Source organism: Schistocerca cancellata, chromosome 8 (genome assembly GCF_023864275.1).
Source record: "Schistocerca cancellata isolate TAMUIC-IGC-003103 chromosome 8, iqSchCanc2.1, whole genome shotgun sequence".
NCBI lineage: Eukaryota > Metazoa > Arthropoda > Insecta > Orthoptera > Acrididae > Schistocerca > Schistocerca cancellata.
Window position 1 is genome coordinate 129,707,377 of NC_064633.1, and position 5,389 is coordinate 129,712,765.

The 5,389-nt window shown below is 42.9% G+C and overlaps 1 pseudogene; it reads left to right on the plus strand.

Annotated features, from left to right (window-relative positions):
- The first annotated feature begins 4,395 nt into the window (after positions 1–4,395).
- On the plus strand, positions 4,396–4,510 carry LOC126095887 (5S ribosomal RNA; annotated as a pseudogene).
- The last annotated feature ends 879 nt before the right edge of the window (positions 4,511–5,389 follow it).

Here is a 5,389-nt window from a genome sequence, read left to right on the forward strand (position 1 = left end):
ATTATATTCTAACAATTGTCTCTTAAACAAAAATAGCGTCAGCTATTTTATGCTGTCGAAAGCAAAACTAATTTCCTATCTATTGTTGGCTTTCAGTGGCAACATTGTCGAAAATGAACAACGAATTTGGTTTTTATTATACTGAGGCGGGACTTTAGTAATGTCAGTATATTTTGCATATGTAACTCCTTTAACACTATTCAGTATACTCTGTAATAATAAATCGGCTGAATGAAGGTTCTGGATAATACACATACAATGAAAAATTATATACCATCAGGATGAGTTAGGAATGTCATACTGAATTCATTTTACCGCTTTTTGTGTGACCTTTACATTAGATACGATCCCAGGTCCACAATGACTTATGGTATTTTAGGTTCATATACCTTGCCTCATACTGAGTTGGAATACAAATTGAAATTACACTACCTTCAGTTGGGCAGACATAAGAGGCAACTTATTAAATACTTCAGCACACATTTATAAAGAGCTTCAATATATCGCCTCAAAGTAAAGCTATCACCTATATCATGCTTTATATCACAGATTGTCAACATTAAATTCTTAAGTGCAATTCTTTGAATGTGTATACACTGATGAGCCAAACCATTATGGCCACGGCTTATGGCGAGGATTAATGGCTCTTGGTGGTGTTGCGGGCACATGACGCGCTACGGAAGAATGAGAGAGATTAATGGCCAGTCATAGCGAAGATGCGAGCCGCAAATGCAGCAATCAACTAATATAAGCGGTTTTGGCAAAGGGCAGATTTATAAGACGTTGAGGCTGGAAACGAGAATCGTTGGAACGGCGAAGCTGGTCGCGCGTTGGTCTTGAGCACATACGGAATGTGGTTGAAGAAGGGTGAAATGACGAGTAGGCCGTACGGTGTTGGACGACACCATTTGATCACAAAACATAGAGGTCGGACGATCCCTCAGTGTGTAATCCAGGACAGGCATCGATCTGTGGCAGGTCTGGTGACAGAGTACAATGTTGGTGCATGTACAAGTGTTCTGGAGCATATCGTTCAGAGGCCACTCTTGAACACAGAGCTTCGATACTGCACTACCCCTATGTGTTCCTGTGATGACCCATCAGTTATGATTGCAGAGGTCTAAGCATTTTATCTTACATCAGGTCGATGGTTGTGTCCTTACATGCCATCGTCCATGTGAATGGCTGCAGGAAACATGCACTGCACCACAGATGCTGGCCGGTGAGGGCAGAATAATGCTATGGGGTACATTGAGTTGGATTTCCATGGGATCTGTGGTGGTAATCGAAGGCGTCAAGACAGCAGTGAACTACGTGAACATCACTGCAGACCATCTGCATCGCTTCATGCTTGAAGTCTTCCCCTACGGCGGTGACATATTCCAACAGGATAACTGTCCAAGTTTCAAGGTAAGAATGGTGCTACAGGGATTTCAGGGGCATTATGAACTCACACTGATGTCTTGGTCAGGTAATGTGCCTGATCTGTACACTTTGGAACACTAAGCCACCATCCCGTAATTACGGAATTGCTTGACCTGTGCATAGACACCTGATGCCACATCCTTCTGGAATCCTGTCAAAGACTTTTGGAATCTCTGTTGTACTGTTTTCTAAAAGTGAAATAAGCTACTAATCAAGTGGTCATAATATTTTGGCTTATCGGTCTACACTCATTCTTGTCGAAAATTGTTATTAATTGGTGAAATTTCCCACCAGAAACTTCATAATGTTTCAACTGCACTAGCAGACTATCAGTACTTCACTAAATGTTACCGTAACGTGCATGGAGTTTTCAAAAACCTGCGTCCCCTCATCGATTGTTAGTATTACTTTATTACTATGAAACTGAGGAGTTGCAGTTGTTACAACAGGATGCAGTTGACTACACAGTGTCATTCCGACAATAACTATTTTCGAATAACTCGCGCTGATGCAATGTAAAGTACTGAAAATCCTTAATGCTGAATCACGCTTTAGTATATCGTCTCCTTAGTGAGAACCAATGACAGTAATAAATGACTGAACGCACAGGCATGCGAACTCAGTCTATGACAACAATACTTACACTATATTTACTGTTTGTTGGTTTTTAAAGGAGGCTTTTATATGTTATCTAAATCATATTGTAATGGTTTTGTCAATGAATACTTGCACATATCATGTGAAATAGCAGCAACACTAATGAATTACTAAAATCGCATGCACTAATGGTACAGATGAAAACATTACAATACTTACATGACTTTTAAATTTTATTCATGTCAGTTATCAACATTGTGCACTTCATATCCGTCCTTCTATTCGTACCCCATACTGAAAATTCTTCTTCATGTTGTCATTAATAATAGCTGTTATGTTACTATCTATGTGATGTATCAGGTCCAATTGAAACCTTGTTCAGCAGTGGGAATTTTGCCTTAACGCTGTTGAAGGCTGCTCCCAGTCTCTGGGATATGTCAGAATTAGTGTGCTTGATTGAAAGCAAGATAGTACTGCCTGGCTTGTGTCAGTGTTACTGAGCATGACTCAGTCCTAGAGACCACTGCAGTGCACTGTGTACGATTTCAAAGGTTCTAGTCCGGTAAAATGCAACGCACAATATGTACTGACAATTATTCGTATACCATATCGATCTTTTCTTTTATCGTTTGTATTTCGCAACGTTTTTTATGCTTACAAGGACTCATATTAATCATGTAACAGCTTTTATTCTCTAACACATACCACACATGATGCTCTTATATAAGCCTCGTGCACTTCCCCGTTGAACTACTTCCCTCTGCACCCAGTGGAATAGCTGGCTAGGCGACACCCTAGTATAGCAGTCGTTTCCACTCACGTACCTACTAACCTGAATAGGCTGGTATGGATACTTCGCATCAGCACCTGTTCACATTTTTAGTTTACTTGTGTCTTCGAGACACCTCCTGTGTGTGGTACATGTGTGTTCATCGACCTCACTTTGTGGATCACTGTTACTGTCACCACCTCCATCTCGCCGCTATCTCTTTGCCGCTGCCATCGCCGTCACAGTCATCTCACTGCCTCTGTCTTCATCATCGCCACCCTCATCTACCATCGTCACTATCACATCACCATGATTTTAGCTGGTGTCATTACTCCTCGTCCCGACGCTGGTAAGCATAAGCAGCAACCAGGTCCCTGTCACCATGTCCCACAATGGACACTGGAGAACTGCCTCCATCCTTTATACCATCCACTTCCCTATTCCAGCTGTCGGATCCAATAGTATCATCCTCATCTGCAATCACTTCATCCGCTGAACCTGCCCCTCCCTCGACCTTCTAGCACATTCTTTGTGTATCTTCCACTGCCAACTTATCCTATACCGGCCACTTTCCCTGCAACACCAGCAAATAGCAACTCTTTGCGCTATTGTCGCAACACTAGAAACCATGATACAGTAAACAAGCAGCCAAACACAGTCATGCGAAATGGAGTGACACCACGCTATATCCATCTTCTTTAATTCCCCAACCCTGCTTCAAATTATAATCTCTGAGAAACCTCAGAATCCCCTAGTGCAGACCCCATTAGCAACAGTGTAACCCAAGAGTCATCCTAATGAACAGATGGCCATTGCTCCCTCCTTGTAACATCTTCCTTGGTTCACCATATCCCACCCTGACACCAAATTCATAAATGCAAATCAGGTATTGCGTCCCTCGCATTCTGTTCGCCCAAGGAAAACAATGATTAACTTTTTGTTAAATCCACAGATTCCAACATCCTCTCAGACTGCCTCCTGCCAAACCCGCACCATAAACTTTCGACCTCATACCTCCCTCAGACCCTTTCACATTTGCATATTCACTGAAAGAATCTGAGCCTCCTCGCCATCCCCATCAATCCAGTGATAATGAAAATTTGCCCTGAAATCATGCGACAGGAGATGGTCTCCATAACGGATTCCTATCCAGTTTTACAAATCCACACAATTCCGCCACATCTGTAAGTTGCGTCCCACCATTCATATAAGAGTCTTCTCAGAATTTTCCCCTATTATTGGTCATCTTCTCAAACAGAGGGATGATGTTCAACTGCTATTATAATGCTGAACCCTACAAATCAATCCTCGAGTACTACTGTTGCAAAAATGCCTGTTTTATAATAACCATGTCACCCTCAGATTTAAAAGTCCACTGACCTGGCTGTACTCTAAGGCCTCGAACATCCTCAATGTCTGAACTATGCCTCCCTTCCCACGGCAATATCTGCAGTGTTAACCACACAACCTACTCCTCCAAATCCAAAGCCAAGCTCCAACTTGCAAAATTAGAAGTAACTGTAATTGTCCACGCTGTTGATCTTCCTATCCTTCCAGTCACTTTCCATTGATGAACATATAATCACTCGCCATTTTCCTCCTAGGGCAACGGCCTTGCCGCAGTGGATACACCGGTTCCCGTCAGACCACCGAAGTTAAGCGCTGTCGGGCGTGGTCGGCACTTGGATGGGTGACCATCCGGGCCATGCGCTGTTGCCATTTTTCGGGGTGCACTCAGCCTCGTGATGCCAATTGAGGAGCTACTCGATCGAATAGTAGCGGCTCTGGTCAAAGAAAACCATCGTAACGACCGGGAGAGCGGTGTGCTGAACACACGCCCCTCCTATCCGCATCCTTAACTGAGGATGACACGGCGGTCGGATGGTCCCGATGGGGCACTCGTGGCCTGAGGACTGAGTGCATTTGCCTCCTAAATAACCACCCTTTCGAACCACTGCATACCCTACAGCAAGTTCCCATGCTATCCACTCCTTTTCCTACCTACTCCAAAAACAATGTCCACATCGTTTTCACACATCTCACACACCACTCCACTCCCTCACACATCAAGGAAGTCCCTAGACTCTCATAATGACGTGACAGTAATATTGAATTCTATACCATGAGATGATGTATTTTCACACCGCCGCATCTCGTCACATAAAACACTGGTTTGAGTCATGAAAGCGGCCAAGAGCCATTTATATGCCAATGTATAATATTTAACTAGGCACTGTAATGACGCATATTGACGACTTACAAGGCGAAATGAATCCAGCGCTACTGACACGCCAAAGAAGCTATAGACTAATTCACCGCGAGTGTATAAACATTGATATTAAAGACAGACTCTGAAGACATTCGAATATTAAAAATAAAGGCCAAGCGCGCAACCCATCATCCACTGCCGAACGATATCACTCCCTTTTTATCTCCTGTATAATACGGACGCACAATTACATAGGCGTCATTATTAGACTTGTAATTATTTGAACCCTACAGATAAATACTGACTTTTGTTGCATGTGGGACTAGCATGTGTGAAAAACGCAGAGTGGTTAATGAATGGACATTTCTTCGTGATTTCTAAACTTTTCA